The following is a 19,691-nucleotide window of genomic DNA, read 5'->3' as shown; positions in this document are numbered from 1 at the left end:
TCTCTGTATGCAGCATAAGCAACAACAGGAAGAGGAGAGGCTAAACTTTCAGCGTTTTGGAGGAAGGAAGAACGGAAAATACAAAAAACATAAGATAGCAAAAAAGAGGAAGAATGGAAGCATTTTAGAGTTTTGAGAGTGAGATAACAGGAGAGAGAAAGAGTAAGACCAAAGCATGATAAAAATGAGATAGAGGTGGAGCTGTAAAGTGGAAAGATAGCACAGCATTGAGTACTGAGAGATAGGAAGGGAGGCTGGAGAAAGAGAGAGAGGGCAGATAAGATGGTAGAGGAGGACAGAGTCCATTAGTTGTAGTGCAGCAATTGGAGTCATTGGTGGCAAGAGATATGGACACTGGCTGCAAGGCACTATTATCTCTGTCCATCTGACTCTCTAACTCTCTTTCACTCTTTTACCCCACTCGCTATACCTCAGATTCCCTCTTGGTTCCTTCATGCTTTCTCCCTAATTCATCTCCTATCTCACTTTTGCACATCTCTCTCTTCCTCTTTATCAGTCTCTCTCTTTTCGTACACACAACACAAACACACACATACACACACAAACACACATTAAGTCTTTATTTGCTGAGACTGCATGACCTTAACACCTCAGTGACTGTTGATTTTTCTTTCCCCCTGCAATGCCTTTTCTCTATATAGTCTCACATGATGAAACCCAACAAGCCTTGATGATAAACAAAAAATGCTGACTTTTGCCTTAGCCTGCAGAAAAAAAAAGGAAATGCAGGCTTTGCTTGTCTAAGTTTTATTGTTTCATTTTGGGGAGAGGAGCGTCTAAAACAACTATCAGCTTGTGATTGGTGTCTCCACAGGGGTCCTGTTTCTTATACGTAAGAGGCAAACCCCAAGGTCTGCTTGAGTTATTCATGCCATGACAGTGTATAAACACCATGGAAGTCTAAAAAAAAAACATTAACAAGCTTTTAAAGCTAACAGATTAACCTTGAGGAGGATTGATAGTGGGGCCTCAGGTCCTCTGTCTCCGTAAGGCTGGGGCTGTCTGACCCATGAGTTTTAGCACTGAAAATAATGTAAAAAATGACTCTTTAATATTTATGAGTCAGAATAACAACATGTTGTGGCTGAAGATTTACTTTGATGTCTTGGGAAACAGCACTGTTTTCTTCCTCTTTCCATTAAGGATTAAACTCCAGTTCTTAGATGGTCTTGTCCCTCAAGCTGATGAAGATTGCAAAGTATAAGATGAGGCATAAGATGAATTTTAATTTAAATTATTCATTACATAGTATTTTTATTGGAAATCCAGTGTATCTGTGAGGGACCAAGCAGCAAATGCATAGAGGACACAGGAAAAATATCTTCAGAATGGTTTTTTTTTTAACCCCAAAAAAGTTTAAAAAGATAAAATTCTAAATATAATTAGCGGGCCCATGAAAGAGGTCAACTAAATATAACGCTACTCAAAAGTAACTTCCAGAAACCTAATCACACAAAGTAGACACGACCTAACTCACAAACTGACGTAAACACAAAGACACAGGAGGGTAACCTTTATAGTGGTTTGGCCAAACCATTTACACACAATAGGAGGAAAAAAAACAAACACCAATACTAACTAAGCACAAAATAACACAAGTAAACCTAAAACACCCCCGTTTCTGACAAGCACTTCTGACAAGCCAATGCCTACTGAGCAGGCATTGGCTGTGTCACAATTCAGGGGCTGCATCCTTAGGAGGCCGCATCTGAAGGCCGATTATGTCACAGCAACGCAACGAAGGCTGTCCCAACAAATCCTTAATTTCCCCGAATTTGAAGGATGGGTTGATGTATCCTTAGTGGCCCAACATATCCCAGAATTCATAGCGCAGCCCAGCCAATTCCAGTTTCCAACAATGGGGGCAACTACTTAATTGTAATATTACTCTTATTACTCTTTTCAATACTTTATAAATTAAATTATTATTTCTAATATTTGTATAATAATATAAAAATACTTTTCAAATGCGGCAATGGCAGAGAAGCGCAGCTAAAGAGTTTGAAATATTAGTCTTTCTGTGTCACAAAATAAACTTTTAACATATTTTCAGCCGATAATGTAGGTGTGTAAATATCTGCTTGGTTTATCAAGACATCACATATTTGCCAAAGTGCTCCAATGTTTTCTGAGAGCTGGCGAGAACACCGGACTCCCAGCACATCGTTTTCGGACGGTCTTTTGCTAATCAGATGAAACATGATATATAAGTCACTTAGATAACTTAAAAATGTTGTTGTTTGGCTTTTTTCAGTGTTTTATTAAATACCCCCCCCCCCCCCCCCCCCCCCAAAAAAAAAAACAAAAAACAAAAAACAAAAAAAAACAATCAGGTAACTCAAAGAAAGAGAAACATAATTAATATAACAGAAAACATTTTTAAAAACCACACAATGCTACTTTGTGCGTGCTTCATAATATCACTGTTAGGTTTAAGTGAAGACATTAATGAATTATATTACTGAAATAATTGCAAACCAAATTAATGAAGCAAATGAATGGACTGATTTTACCCATGTGTGGCTGATGCCATCACAGTATTGAGGGATATATAAGCACTTTGCGATTGTTATGGATAACCTGCCTACACATATTGTTAGGGCTGTTCGATATAACAATATATATCGGATGACGATATAAAAACGTCTATCGTTTTGTGGTGTCGCAAAATAAACTGCTAACGGCAATATTTTGTCATCGTTTTGATGGTCACTGTAGTGTCTATATTGATTTCTTAAAGTTCTTTCTTTCTCGTATATTTAATATAACCACACTACCGACGGACAAGTGCCTGTTTTTATGCGTTGTGGTTAGCAACAATGATGGTAACAGCATCGCGTGTCCGCTTGTTTATGTTGCACATAAACCTTTCACAATAAAGCTCAAGATCCCGTTGAGACTTTTCAAAATAAACTGAATCACGTAAAAGAGCAGATTATTTACAACTGAGAAGTAAAAAAGAGCCGCCAGGTGCTAAAAAATAAACCTTAGACTCAAACGTTAGAACAGGCTTTTAAGTGCAGCACGCTGTGTAATAAATACTCACAAAGAAAACGGCGGCCGTTACAACTTATGCCTAAAAAGGTATCGTTTAATGCATCTGTTAAAACACTCGACTCCAGCTACATGACGCACAGCTGGAAACACTTCCCGCAAGTCAAGCTGCCCGAGATTCACAGAATTTACAGAAAATGTTACATTTTTGTGATTTATATCGTTATCGGACGATAGAATTCTTATATCGGGATATGAGATTTTGGTCATATCGCACATGGACCTTTTCCAGAATTTTAGGATATCAGCAGAACTTTTTAACCAAACCGATATTAACTAATCTGATCCAAAATCTTACTCTAATTAACTATAATCTAATAGCGTCATCACACGGCATTATTACTGTGCTTTCCTTTACATGGCAGGAACCCTTTTCCAACTAAATTAACAAAAATACTGGATGAATAAACTGTGATAAGAGAAATCAGAAGTACATCAAAATGAGGCAGAATTGTGCCCAAGACTGAGTCAAGAGCAGATCAACAAAAACATAGACAGAGGTGTGCAGAAATGTTTAGTACCATTAGCATCTGTAGCAATAATGTCAGTTTTAAGGCCAATATTTGCTTAAATGGAGGAATAAAAAAACACTTTTGAATACCTGATTTAAATGAGGTGATGAAAGGATGTGATAGATATTGCAATCTCTTTTTTTTGGCAAAAGAAAAGCTGAGGCTACTTTAGATGTGCATAAAAAAAAAAAAAAAAAAGCATTCAACCTTCTATCAAAATGTAGCCCAAGTGATTTATATCCAAGCATAATTTGGGTATGCGACACATATTAATGCCAAGTGCAATGAGGGCTTAATATCTGTCAAATGGGCTAATGGATTAAAATATTTTTTGCCTTTTCACAGTGAAAAGAAATCTCCTGCAATAGGCACAGCAGTTTCAGCTATTTCTCTTTTTGGGTGCATCTGTTCAGTGTGTGCAGACACAATGGATATGAATCAATAGCACAGCATCGCTGTAGAATAGGACAGAGAAATGGGCTGCTGATGATTTTATCTCTGAATTCAGAGTCCACACTTAATCGATAGCACACCGTGTGTAGCTCTGTGCTGATATGTTTGCTATGTGTGTACTGAACTTTAATGAAGTCTGTACTGACCAAGAGTGCTTATCGTTTTTCTCCATGCATGCATCAAGAATGGGAATCAATAGATATTCTTGTTCGTTCATGTGTATATATATCATCTTTGCATGTTTCACTGGGGCCACACTGTCACTTGGTAAAAAGAACGTAAGATGTATTTTTGTTTTTTTCTTAAATTCCACAGGTGGCAGTCAGATGCATAATGTCACTGCTTAATTGCGTGTGGTCAGTTTTGTGACTGTGAAATTTGTCACTGTGTATTTTCCTGTGAACACCCCGCATTACACTCTTTCACTGACACACTCATTGTCTTGCAAGTGTATTTATGTCTCATTTCACTCAGAGATATCCAAGGTTATCAATCTAACTCGGCAGTCTGACAAAATATTGTCTGTCCGCCCACTCGGCCCTTTGCTACAGAAAATCCAAAAGAAAAACAAATTGTTGCTTAATCTTTTCTTTTTTTTTATTATTCTCCTGTTCACCTCTCCTTCACTTATCTCCTTCAGTTATCCTTGCTAATGCACATTTCCTTTCTTATCAAGTAACATAAATTAAGCAAAATAACATAAAACAAGCTTGTGCTATATATAAAACTATTTTTTATTTTCCTTTTTAGTAGATTATTTTAAATTTTCCTTCTTTTCTTCCTCACTGCATTTTTTCTTCTATTTTCATTGTTGCTAATCAATCAATTTTGTTCCCCCCTTTTCTCCCCCTCACATCTTCTGCCCTACACTCGTCCCTTCTTCTCTTCTAATGCATTTTGTAGATTGAACTGACAAGAGAGCCATCAATCAATCCTATAGTGTACCACAGCCTGGAGGCCTTGCACTGTGCGACCTAACTTTATTAATATCATAATGCCATGACAGCTGTAAAAACAAGAGGCACTATAGCTATATTGCAAGTGATACCATTATAGCTCACTATCAGCTCCATAACAGTGATTTCATTCAATTCAGTTAGTCTGCTTAATTTTCTCTGTGTTGTATGTGTTGTTGAGGTTCGTAAACAACACTTCGACTTTTACAATTGACAAATATTCAAAAATATAAGTTCAACTATAGAAATTAGAGGTTGCACACTTATGAACAAAACTGCCAGCATGATGAGGTTGGTGTGGATGTGGTGTATATGACAAAAGTACATACTACGATAGCACTCTCATATTATCTATCTTCTTAAGCAAGAGAAGAGAAAATACGAGAAAAAGCTGATATGAGATGAGACGTGGATATGAACAGTGGGGAGAAGAGACGACAAATGAGAAAAATGAACAGAAGAAAAATATGATTGTGATCCATCCATGTGACATCTCCACCCCCACAACCTCCCAGAAGAAGCAGCCCAAAATAAACAACATTAGTTTACAAAAAGCTAATAATGAGAATTAGAGGACAGGAGATAGTACTAGAAAAAAATCTTTCCATTATATTGTAGTTCATCTTTCAAGCAGTGACATTTTGCATAAAAAGAGACATTCAAAATCCATTATGACAAATGGGAAATCGCAAATTTGTCTTCATATGGAGGTCTTGTGGGTTCCTTGCAGATACCAGATTATAGTTTAGTACAGACTGAAAGCAATGTGATAGAAAATATTATTTTAATAATGGCAAAAATAGCCTTCAGTACAAGTTGTGTTTTATAGTCCCAATAGATAATATTTTTTTCTACTTTGAAAACGAAAAATCTGAATGAATTGAAATGTTTTATTTGCACAATATCAGTTGCACACAGAGGTGTTTCACAGATGACAATACTGTCACAGTATCTGTCTCTCTGTGGTCAACACCTGACCTCTAACAAAAGTTAGAGTTTAAAATAGTCTTAATTGTGCAGTGGATGACTTTTCAGCTTGTGGAATAAATTCGTGGTACTGCTACCTTTTGCAGCAATAGTTTTACGGCATGTTTTGCAAATTACCGCATTTTGTTCGACATCCTCCTTGTGGAATCGAAACGACAGCGAGTCTCATTCCCTTCCTCGTCTGCAACTCACGCTGTCGCCATATTTTTCTGGCAGCGTATAAACACGCATTCTCGCTGCAGTGTGCCAGGTAGAACGTTTTCCAGTGGGGGCGGGGGCTTAATGATGCATTCGTAGCGTGTGGGAGAAAAAAACTCACAGTGAATTACCAGACAGTTTAATATTGCTATGGAAATTTATACTCAGTACGTAAAGCCTTTTTAACCATCGTGCGCGGAATAACTCGCGATACATCGAGTATATTCGATATATCGCCCACCCCTACACTAATGTGCAGTGCCATCCTTTGCCACATATGTGACTAGATTATTTTAATGTATGTGGATTGTAAATGTTAGAAACAACTGACTACACTGTGCATGTGAAAGCAGAGGGTGGGACAGACATACAGACGGGTTTGACGGGGTCCAAGGGTGGATAATAAATAGAAGAGTGAATGGACTTGCCAAAAGAAAATCAGGAAACGTTGGAATTTTGGTTCACAGCTGAAATCCAGATCAAAGCGTAATTTAACATGCATGCATAGCTGATTGGTACTGCTGCTGTGGAATGTCAAGTGCTGTGGGCATGCCACTGTATCTGTCAGAGAGCCATGAATGAACTCATACTCAACAATACATCTGCTTCAATATAACTCAGCACTTGGCGTTAAAGATCTAGCACTGCATTTTTAAGACAATCTTATAAGTGTAAATTGACTATGGAGCAGTAAGTATGGTATTATATGGCAGCGCCATCATTGTGCCTAAAAAAAAGAATTGCTATCACAAATGTTGAAATGTTGCTTTTCATATTTTTTTTTCTGTTTATGATAAACAATAGGGACATTTTTTGCTTGTTAAGAATAAATATTGTAAGGAAGAAACAGATTCTTTTTGAAGTTACCTATTGAGTTTAAGAAAATAGTTATGAGTAATACATCACAGGCTTTTCTTATCTCTTATCTCTTATCTCTCTCTCTTCACAGTATTTACTAGATCGTTATTGTGCTAAAATATTCTACTACTTAAAGATCAGACATTTTCTCAGTTGTTCAAAGTTGTTTGGTTCTTTAATTTCAAAGCAATATATTTAAAAGCTTTGTATGTTTTGTTTTGTTTTGTTTTTCACTCATCACTCTTTGAATGTCATATTGCCAGCCCATGCACTTGAGTAAAATACATAGATGCACATTAACACCCCCCCCCCCCCCCCCCCCAAAAAAAAAAAAAACAAGAACAACAAAACAAAACAAAACAAAAAAACAGGCAGGACAGGGCCATGTTTACCATTACATTTTAGAGTTCTGAGGAGACAAATTGTTTTATCATTAAAGCAAAATGTATTACTAATTACCAAGGTTTTCAAATTTTGTGGTCTTAAAAAATGGAAGATGCAACAATTATTCCAACAAATGTAGAAAGGTTAGGTAAGCACACAAAGTCTTTAATTATAGAAACATGTGTCAGTATGTGAAAACAATATGGTTTGGCATTGTGCTTCTACTACATGTGATAAACCACTTGCACTTGTGTACCATGATGGATGCTGGTTTTTGAAGTGGTCATTCATACTAAGTTGAACTTTACGTTATCACTTTACCCTGAAAAGGAGAGTGTCCATGGTTTCAAAAAATAGAATTTCTAAATGTGATCAACCATTCAATCTCGAATTCATCGATTTCTCTTGCAAACAAAGATTTCACCAGATTCTCCGGAGAAATGATATGATACTGTACATAATTTTTCAGACGGGCAAAGTGAACCCAGGGTTTTGGGGTTTTTTTTGCTTTTTTAATTTATTTTTATTTTGTTTTGTTTTTTAAACCCTTTTCCATTTTATAAAAATTGGCCCAGGTAAAATTAAACTTTAAAGCATGTATACATTTCTTCACTCTATCACAGTCGGTTTTGATTTCATACCCAAAGCAACCAGTTTTCTCACCATCCATTATCGTTTCATCATTCACTATGATAGTTAAAAATATCGGACTTATTTGCCTTTTAAAAAGACCATTCTCCTTGTTAACTAAAGATACACAAACAAAATCAGTAGCAGCACTGTAGGCATCAGTTGTTATGATGTGTGCTGGTCATTATAACAGGGGATTGAATGCTTACTCATGCAAAATATAATGTTGCAATGCTACATTTGTTTTTTGTTTTTGTTTCCATGTGTTTGTGTGAGTGTGTTTGCACTAGTGTGATAAAACACTAAGCCAACTGAATTGGGAGCACTCGCTGTTGGCTGTTGGTTGTTGGTTGTTGGTTTGGACAGCCTGCCATTCCTCTCTGTCACTGTGGGCATTCAGGTGTTCAGCCACTGGAATGGACAACACACACACACCACCTCTACCACACACACACATGTATACACCAAAAAAAAAAAAAAAAAAATCCACACAAACAAGTATACACATTTGGGCAGACAATCACAAAATCACACTGCAGCTACATGCACCAGCAAACACACAGGGATGTATTCAAATATAAACAATGTGGTCACACCTAAATATATTCAGACACACAAACGGGGCTCTTTTGCAGTGAGCTGTTCAGTATTCCAACAGATTCAAGAGGTTCTGCTGTAGGCCGAGTGTAAAAAGAGAAGACTAAAAAGGACAGGTCTGGTTCTCCTGGTCAAACGCATTCTTAAGTAAAAGCACAAGCAGTTGCTTGTGCTTCAACCCACCACATTACCATACTTCTTCAACTTTACCACTTGGCACCAAATTAAAACATTCAAGCCATCGTTTATAACAATGTTGGATTGTTAGCAAACTCTAAAGAAACAACCTTTTTCTTTTTTTTCTACCCTCCTTCATTGCTGTTTATCCTGTTGTTCTGATGTTTATGCTTTTTGAAACCCTGCTTTGGAGCTAAAGGGATGTTTTACAGTCATCTCTATTTATAGAAACGAAACTGTCTCTAGACAGAGATTTGTCTCTGTCTAGATTTATCTACCTCGAATGATGTTTTTCGTTTGTTCGGGGCCCACGAGACTAATTAGTGGGTGATTAAAATGGAGAAGGAAAATGGTAAAAACCAGAAAAAAATATAGATTTTGAAAAAGAGCTAAAAAAAACAGCAGGCAGAGAATTAAAAAAAAGAAATCTGCATTGTGTTCTGATTGGCAAGTTTACTCCCCCCACTGGGATGTTACCCCACTATGGAGCAGGTGTCCTCTCATGCTATTATATAATCATGTGCTGCTAGCAGGTAGATGATTGAAGAAGGTCTTTTTACACTGCTTGGCTACTCAAAATTGTTAAATAATGGTTAGAAACATGTTATCTTTTTGCCACACACTCACAGCAGACCTGAACTGCATGCTTACACCAAAAAGACACTGTACTGTTTCAGAATCAATTTTAGTTTCATTTTAGAGGTAGCGCTAAGCCAGGCAACATTAAATGAGGCTTGAGTTATAATGTTCTTGCCCACCAACTTATCATCTTTATTAAGAAGACACATTCCCACTTAAATATTTGAATGGATACAACACTTTTTTTTCCTGCATAGTGCAAACAGCGATACCCATACAGTTAAAGTCTTACAAACTGACTTAACGCTTTCTGTTCTACAGTATCTGCTCAAACCTCCAGTATCTGTAAATTATTAAGGGATGACAGCTTTGTAATAATAAAGGGAGCAAAATATGATTGATAGCTGGTTAGACAGTAGCTATGAGCTGTAGTTTAGAGGCTCAACAATCATCGCTCATCTCACTTACTCACTGGCAGCTGGCAAAGATTCCCACACACTGATTCATGACACACCATGACTTTTCAGATGTTCAATATTCAAGTTGAACAATTTTTATTATTACAGTATATCTTTCTTAACTCTGAACAAAACACCCCACGCAGAATTCTGTAGAGTTTGTCCACTAGTATTTCAAAGGCTTGAGCAGCTCTGTCACGAAGATGTCACCAACGTCCTAAGATAGAATCTACTTTTCTAATAATATGATGATTTGGTTTTAACATACAGCTCCATTTATGTAGTTATTTAGAAGCTGAATGCTGTACTGAGACAGATATAACACTGAGACAGAATCCACATAGTCCCATATGCAAAATGTGTAAATGCAGTGCTCTCCAAAATAAGAGTAATGTTATTTTGGTTGTCATTATGTGTGCATCTTTGTGAGTAAGATCTGTAAAGCACACTGTGGTTTCCCTTTTGTTTCTTTCTCTGTCATTATGTTTGCCTCTCTCTCTGCTTAAATTGTCTTCCAGCCCCCTTCTTGCTCTTCCAATATTGTTGATTTCTTTTTTCCCTTCCTCCCTCTCTTCCCTTCTCTCTGGCATGTTGCCTCCCGCTGAGTCAGTATCTGTCAATCAAGAAGCCGACACTGTTAAACACCGCCAACACCAACAGCAGACTTAAAATCCCTTCTCTCTCGCGCGCGCGCTCTCTCATCACGAGGAGATAGATGGAAAGCTTCATGGAAAGAGACTTTGCTGGCAATGTGGCCTCTTTTTTTTAAAACTCTTTGAAAACCACCAAAAAAGATGGTGAGAGACTAAACTGTTTTGTGGGGTGCTTTTTTAGCTCGGTAGCACATTACACAACATAAAGAAATCATTATGATTGGCTGTGATTTGCCAAATATATATTTCAGTGTATAACCCTAACCCTGTCATATGTTTTTTGTGAGCAATAAGTTGCATAAAAATGTTGCATTTTTTATGAGGGTAGAAGTAGAAAATACCACCAGTATTAACATAGTTGAATTAAGCACTTTTTGAAGGAAATGAAACATTTATTTCTTGATAAAACATAAAAAAATGGAAAAAAATAGCAAGTAGTCATCTGTCCTGCAAGCTAGTTTACCACCACAAAAACAAGTCAACTCACATTATCACTGTCACACAGTCATGATCTCATATTTGTATACGTCAATGAGAAAACGCTAAAGGAGTCTTCACTTCTACCATGTAAGGAAACCTAGTGAAACCCAGTGTCTCTTGGCTGGTGTCTGTGTGCGTGTCTGTGTGTGGCATTACAGTCGAGAAGATAATCGCTGTGACTTTGAGAAAGGGACTAAAAAAAAACTGTTTCTGTTACCCACTGTGTTATTACTAAGAGGGGGTATAACAATGGTGTAGACCGCTCTGTGTGAATGAGATAGCGACACTTAGAGAATAAAAATACAACGAGGAATAACAAGGGGGAGAGAAAGACAATTTCCAAGGGCAGTCATACTGTGAGAGATGTGATGGACGCCTTCTGTAAGTACATCACATGCTTGTGTGTGTGTGTGTGTGTGTGTGTGTGTGTGTGTGTGCGTGCGTGTGTGCGTGTGTAAATCTTCTGGTGACAGAATCAGCACACAGGCTTTATGACCCCGTTCAGGGCCTCCTCTATCATTACCCCACCACCCACCCCCACTACACATTAGCACATACTCACACACACGTCCCTCATATTGCGCAGCCGTCATGCTTTTGGAACTTTAAGCAAGTGTAAGCAAGCTTTCTCCCCAGCTTTTACTTTAAGAATGTTCCTTTTAAAATGATTTTTGTCAATTTCATCATGCCTTTGATAGAAAAGCAAAATAAATACAGGCCAAAACAGCAAAGAGGCATATACACAATAAAAAAGGGAACAACACAAAATGCATCTGATTATTCTTTATGATGCATGCATTAGTCACTGATGACATCATTTTTTTAAACTACTATGTCCTAGTAGCTTCTTTTTATTCTATCATTTCATTTCATTGGATTTTGTTTTGTTTTTTGGATTTTTGCCCGTTTCCAAAAAACTTTCAAATTAGTAACTCAAAAAAAAAAAAAAGATAATTGATGAGTTTGATTCGAAACTGCCATAAATTATAAGGCAAGTGCATTGTTGCATTAGAGTGTTAATGTCTTTGAACTCACAACTTTAAACTGCACAAATTTATCCCTTGCATGTTACCTACAGTAGTAGTTAGACCATAAAATGTAAAAGTATGTACTAGACATGTTTAGTATTAGCATGAAGCATAATTCACTGCATCTTGTTCTTCTATGCTGGTCGTACCATCACTTAATCCTCATTCTCCTTTGAACACCAACTGCAATAACCCCCCACAAACACACACACACACACACACACACACACATCTCTGTTCACTGTATTACAGTACTTGCACTTCTTTATGCCTTCTATCCTAATTGAGTTGTGTGTTGTCAGCCAAGCAGCTCCACTCAAAGCTCCCTTTGATGCTTTTGACCAAAGAGTGTATGTGTGACTGATGTATGTGATGAATGTCCAGCAGTCTCTCATGTCCAAGTCCCTCTATGGAGCACTCATACATCAACCTCTGAGCCCCTGCACCATATAATGGAATGAGGACAGACTGGCTTACAAAGTGGGGATGAAAAGAGAATGAGAAAAGAGTTTGGTGATATGGAAATTAGTGAGAGGGAAACAGGCAATTGACTGTACGATCCCCTCTCTTTCATTTCTTTATCTTTTGTTTTATTGTCGAAAAAAACATCTTTAGCACCTTACTGGAAATCTTTTTTCTACTCTGAACACTGTTCAAGTACTTTACACAGCACTTTCAACTCTTTCATTTCTATAGGGCTAAATGCTGTTAGTCATTTTCTTTTCCCAAGTTTTTAATCTTTATTGGATTACCCCGTCAAGTCTCCATCAACTTAATAGCCTTTTTTTCAGGCAGCAACATGGCGGTTAGCACTGCACAAATCTGGATGTGATTTCCCATTTCGCCAGGGCCTTTTTGTGTGGAATATGTGTGTTCTTCACACGACTGCAGGGGTAGTCGGCTTCCTCCAACAGTCTAAACACGTGCAGTTAGTGGGCTTAAGTTAATTGGTGATTCTACATTGGGAGCAGGTGTGAATTTAGATGTGAATGGTGGTCTGTCACTCTGTGTTAGCTCTGCGACAGAGTGGCAGTCAGTCCAGGGTGTACCTTGCCTCTCACCCTATGGTAGCTGAAGTAGCTCTAGTGCCCCTGCCACCCTGAATTGAATAAGTGGAAGAAAATCAAGGAATGGATGGACGTTACTCTTTCTCACTCCCCTCTTTTCAGAGAAAATCACAAGACATATTAATTAAAAATTCATTCTTGAACAGGTACATACTGTTCTCTGGTATTTGCTGGCACAAAGTCAGACTTGGTTGCTCTCTGATGCTTTGACAGCGTGTGAACATCAAATCCATGTTTACCCTTTCAATCTCGCACTGACTTGTCTTTGAAAAGGTCTCTCCTTCTGCTTCTGAAACCGTATGAAAATGTATTATTTTTGTGAGTTTTCAATGGATTTAATGGTAATTTAAATAAAACTTATGACCACTTTAACTCCATAATTAAGCCAAAACTCACATACAGTAGTGTGCAAAAGTGCATACATACATAAACCACACAGGAATAAGAAATAAAAAAGAAATAAGAACAGAGCTAAACCCCTGAGCACTTTGTTAAGATGTGTTACTTTGCCATAAGTCTCCAGTACTTTATAAAAGTTTGGAACCATGCCTCATTTCTTTATAATTTGCTTCCAAGGAGCCAGAAAGAGGCCTTGAGCAACAGTTCTCCAGGCTTTCTGAAGGTCTTTCAAAGTTTTTCAAAGGACATTGGCTGTTTTCTCCACTCATTTTCAGTCCAGTACCAGAACATTTTCAGTTCAGTTTGTTGTTTAATATTGACCCTTGAATCAGTGAATCATGAAAAAGACACCAAACTCAAGAGCAGCTTCGTGGGTAACTTAGCAAAGAAGCTGTTCATTTTAGGAACTAGAAACTGTGTGACCTGGGGTAGGAAGAGACTGAGTAAGTCCCCCCTGGTTGCCTCTACAGCATAGCAAAGAAAGGTTAAAATGTCTTAATATCAAGTTTTATGTGAGTAAAACTGACCAGAGTGCTAAAACAGAGCTTTTCTACATTATCTAATAATAAAGCATTTTTATTCTTAATCAAATAAAAATATAAAGTTTTGATCAATATATAAATGAGAAATGTACTTTGAGTAGTGAAAAGTGTGGTGCAGGATGGGCATGAAAGTGACACACTGGAGCCACGAACTGCAGAGAATGTTTGACCTACACAATGTATGATTTAATACAAGTTTCATAAAATGCAAAAATAAATATATACATTTATATATCTATAAAATACATACATAAATAAATGATAATTGACAAACACTGAGTTTAAAAAAATAAAAGTATTACTCAGTATTTGAATTGCAAAGGGATTATGTTATAATAAATGTTGATGTAAAAATGTCCAAAATGTGAAGATGTGACATCCAGTGAAGGAAGGGGAAGAATGGGTGAGCAGGTATAAAGTGGGGTATAAAAGAGATTTGGGATTCTTCCCTTTTATCCTCTGCAAGATGAGCGTTTCAGAAGTTTGGATCTAAGAGGTTCACAGTTGAAAATTCCAGCAGAGACGCTAGAGGGGGAACAGAAGTCCAACCTGTAAATTGAGTTTGGAATTTTTTGCTTTTCATCTGCTCATTTTATGCCGTGTTAGATGGTTAATTCAGAAGGATTTTGATTTACATCATACTTCCACTGGATGCCCAGCTGCTTTCGTGTTGGGTGATTATCATCAACTCGGAACACAGGGATAAGTGCATCTTTGGATCCAGATATGCTCATCCTTTCTCAAACCTTTTCTGACTAAAGACAAGAACAAACTCAGCATTAGCTCAAAGTAAGTTCATTAGATGAGTATAGTTTAAGTGATTTGATTATTGTTTTGTGATTTTTATAATTTCCTTGCCATTGCCCAGATGATTTCTAGGTGGTTAGTACTGGAGGAGTCCCCTCACCCACATTGGCTCACACTGACCGTGCCTAATGGGTAAGATTAACAGGATTGGGATTAGGACTTTTTTTTTATCAACTTCCTGTAAACTTATCACTAAAATATGCATCAGTAAGGTGATTCCTAAGATGTTAATAGCCAAAATCTTGACATATTTTTGCATGGTGGGATGTATGTCCTTAAAAACTTTTAGGAAACTGGAGAAGTGGAGGAAAAAATCTGCCATCAGTCGATGAACTGTATCTGAAAGTTATGTTATTAAGAAATAGGGGGAAATTTTTCCAGCAAAGACCTGACACAAGACCTGAGAGATGCATCTGGCCTGGGTACTTTGATTTGCCGTAGCTTCATCAGTAATGATCTCAGTGGAAGGGTTGCTGTCAAGAAGCCATGTTAAAGAATGGAAACGGGGTATAAAGGGTGAGGTATGTCAAATTAGACAGAACTGGACTGAAAATCAGTGGCAGACTGTGACAGAAATTTTTGGATCAAATCATCATCTTTATGAGGAGAGAGGTAAAACAGTGAGCATCTACAGCAGTGGCTGTAGGTGTCGTGGTTTGGGACTTCATTTCAGCCAGTGATGCCATGGATCTTGTCAAAATTGACAGAATTACAAATGCAGAAAAGTATGGTCAGATTTTGATCCACCATGTAAAGCTTATTTTCAATTTTCCTAGAAAAATATTAATGAGGGGTGGGTCAAGACTTTTGCATAATAGTGTATATTAAATGAAAATAATATAATAAATATTGTTGCCTAACCATATTATATCATTGTTTTACACACCCATTCCCAAAATAACGTGTTATACCAGTTTATTTAATTAGATAAAGATCTCATTAAGTTGTTCAGACCTAGTTTTGTAAGATAGTCATTGGTCCTTCTACAGTAAAAGTTAATGTTATATAGTAGTTTTGTTTGGGACATACATGAATTTAATAAAAACATGATTGAAATAGTGCATGAAAAATGTGATTACTGGACAAAGTGAAAATATTTAGCTAACTAATTAATTAAGTAATCAATGCATAGACATATGGCATTATATCTACATTTAATCTGCACCTATATCAACTAAAATAAAAAAAATAAAGTTTTCTTAGCTACACAAATGGGAACACACACACACACACAAATACACTTGTTTCTAAAAGCAGCAAACAGATGCCTCTTTCCCAGGATGCATTGACCTGTGGCTGTTGTTACCGTGGTGATATGACTTATTAATTAGAGTACTGTTTGATTGGCTTGTTAAAGGACAAATCTAATGAGGTACTTGTAAATGAGAGAGGTGGAAGTGATTTATCACTGATGCCAATCACCTTCACACAAAAACACACAGTTGAGATAATCTTTGCTCACAGACATAAACACGGATACAAAAAATCGCACACACGACACTTAAAGAGTGTTAACCTTGTACTCCGGCAAGGTGTTCTTGTTTGCGTCTGGGTTCACTGCGCATGAACCAGGATCCCGTCTACTACAGCAGGATCTTGTATCCAGAGCACAGCAGTTTAAATAGAACTAAAAAGTGAAGTTGTGATTAACTGCAGGAGAATAAAAATTGGAAGAACTGTTAAATCTCCAAATGTAACAACGCTTTTTTTTTTTTTTTTGTCAGAGCAGAGTTACACATTGGTGCAGTGGCCACAAAGCAAGAAGGTTACTATTTTGAACTTCCTGGTTGTCTGGGCTCTGTCTGTGTTTGCATGTTCTCCTTGTGCCTCCAGGCTCTCTGCTGCTTGTTAGGATAATTGGTGATTAAATTGGTCATAGGTGTGAATGTAAGAGTCTGTGGTTGTCTGTCTCTCCGTGTTAGTCCTGTGATGGCCTGTCAACATATCTATAGGGACTACTGTGGCTCTCACTGCCTGTCAGTAGCTGGGACAGGCTCCAGCCAGTTGCCACTGTATTGGATAGGAAGAAAATGGATGGATGAACGTTTAATACGTTTAATAATACATGGCAAGCTGGTACATGCTTTTTTTTCTTAATTAATAATAAAGTAATAATGTGTGTGATTAATTCATAAATGGCCATGCTTATTGAGTGGCATCTTAAAGCTGAACCAATACACCAATTCATTTCAGACCATATTTGAAATGACAAATCCACAAAAAAATTCCTAAAGAGCTTAATAATATATGAAATATGTAAATGAATTAAGTTGCATTGCCAAAAGTAAAAAAAAAAAAAAAAAGCTCACACTCATGTGACCTATTTGCAACAAGCTGTAAACTACTGACACAAAACAACTGTAGATGCCTAATCTTTACATGAAATGTGCAATTATATAAATGCTTGACTTATATTACAGATGAAAAGTGTTAAAAAACATTTCACCTTTTAGTGAATTTCAATAGGAGAGAGGAGGTAAAGGTCGGAGTAAATCAGAACTATCTTGAAAACAAGTCATTTTTTTGCTGCTTGTATACAGTATATACAGAAACGTACACAATGATACCAAGACACATATGCAAAAATCATTGAATCATATCTCAGTAAGTATCATTGTACTTGAGTGAATATCAAAAATACTAGACAATGTTAAGCATCAAAGAGATGTCCCAGGATTGGCATAAAATAAACCTTCTAACATTTTATTTTCCCTTCGGCAATCTATTGTGGAAAAACATGTAGGTGGTATGAATATACTTAGGATAATCTAAAAGCATCAGGGTAAGTAAAAAAGAGGAGAATGTAAAGGAAGAACATACAAAGATGCTGTGAAAAAAGAAAAATCTCCCTTTCACATCCTGGGGTAGTATGTGTGCAGTCTATCAAAGGCCTGGGAGTTTGGTCCTGCGCAGTATCTTAGGTGTTCTAAGGACTGCACTCTTCTGGGCATAGAGCTCTGATGTTGTACCTAGAATCTGCTAAAGCCACTCTTCCAGTTTTAAGGTTACTGCTCCTAATGCTCCTATTACCACTGCGACCACTTTGGACTTCACCTTCCACATCTACTCAATTGTTCCTTCAGCCCCCGGCACTTTTTTGTGCTCCTTCTTCCTGATGTTGATGTCCTCTGGGATCACCTCAACTGCAATTTTCTGCCCCTTCTTAACCACCACTATGTCTGGTTTTCAGTGGGCCATATTCTTGATGTATTTGTGGATACTCCAAGTCTCAATCTGGATTGTGGTTCTGCCACTTGTAATTCTTACCCTCTCTCTTTCTGTTTCTCAGGATCCTGGTAGGTGATGACTTGTGTGCATTTTGAAGAGTTTTCATGTCTTAATATAAGTGGCATACACCTCTTCTTGTTGTTCACATTGGCCTGTGGGATATCCGGGTACTTGTAGCTGTCCTGCATATCTGCTAGTCTGCCTTTTGGCAACTCCATCCCTTCAATCTGGATCACCTTCCCTCTGTTCTGCAACAATTCAGCCACACTTTTCCAGTCTGGACAACATCCCGATATCTTCACTGTAGATCCTGGTGAAGTCGATCAGTGAGTTCATGACAAACTCATGCCTGGCATTCAGCTTGATGTAATCCACATATATGAGCTGTATCACTTCTAAATCTGCTCTTAGAATATATATATATATATATATATATATATATATATATATATATACACACACACACACACACACACACACATACATATATGTGTATATATATATATATATATATATATATATATATATATATATATATATATATATATATATATACATACATACACACACACACACACACATACACACACACACACACACACACACACATATATATATATATATATATATATATATATATATATATATATATATATATATATATATATATATATATATATATATATATATATATATTAAACTAAACTGCATACAGAATATGGGGAAAATAAAAATATATATATATAAAAAAAAAAGTAGTGAGTATTGCAACGTGAAAGATAACTCTTCAGCTCTACTGCAGCGCTGTCATGGCAGAAAATGTACATGGCTGTTTTTGTGTGTGTGTGTGTGTGTGTGTGTGTATATGTCAGGCATGTGATCTAAGGTCTTCAGTGTCACTACACTGCCGTTGCTGTGATAGCAACCCATTCATCATCTGAGCATCTGGTGCCCTTGCAATAACACACACACACACATACACACATGCAATCACACGCATGCAAGCACAGGGAAAAACAGCCACACAAACTACTTCCTAAATTTCTTTTCTTTGCCGCTTTGTGCCATTTATCCCCTATGCTCTCTTTGTTGATCATTCATTTTGGTATTTCTTGTTTTTCTCTCCGTTACTTTTCTTTCCTTCGTTTTTAATGTTCTCCTGTGACCTTTTTTTCTCCATCCTCCTCAATCCATCCAAAATATCCCTTCCAGCTTTCCTGTTCATCTTACCTGCCTGCTTTTCTCCATTTTTTCATCAATAATCTTCTGACAGAGCACAACAGGCATTACCACATAAATAAATTCAGTTGAAAAAGTTGACAACACATGCTCTTGGCAGGTAGATATCTGAAAAAGGAAATGAAAAATGATCATTTCAGAATAATCAAACCAAGAATTATTAATATATTCAAGGTGAAATAATTAAATAAATAAATAAAAATACCCTGCAGATTTTATTTGAAAACCTATTATATCCTACCAGTTTCTAATAGTATTTTTTAAATGATTAGCTCTGTCTGTTTTTGGAAGAACTTGTGCATGTATTTGTGCACATAATCCTAACAGGAAAAACACTGAATGTCAAATAATTTATAAGACATAGAAGAAACAAGAAAGTTTGTC

At 36.9% G+C, this 19,691-nt stretch overlaps 1 protein-coding gene across 1 annotated transcript in view; it reads right to left on the bottom strand.

The window, feature by feature from the left end:
* Positions 1-19,691, bottom strand: part of LOC102784717 (zeta-sarcoglycan) — a 365,649-nt gene that overhangs the window by 171,656 nt on the left and 174,302 nt on the right. The window lies entirely within an intron of this gene.

This window comes from Neolamprologus brichardi, chromosome 6 (genome assembly GCF_056152115.1).
Source record: "Neolamprologus brichardi isolate AB-2024 chromosome 6, ASM5615211v1, whole genome shotgun sequence".
Lineage (NCBI taxonomy): Eukaryota > Metazoa > Chordata > Actinopteri > Cichliformes > Cichlidae > Neolamprologus > Neolamprologus brichardi.
The sequence above is the reverse complement of the archived record's forward strand: the minus strand, read 5'-3'. Positions and strand labels throughout refer to the sequence as shown.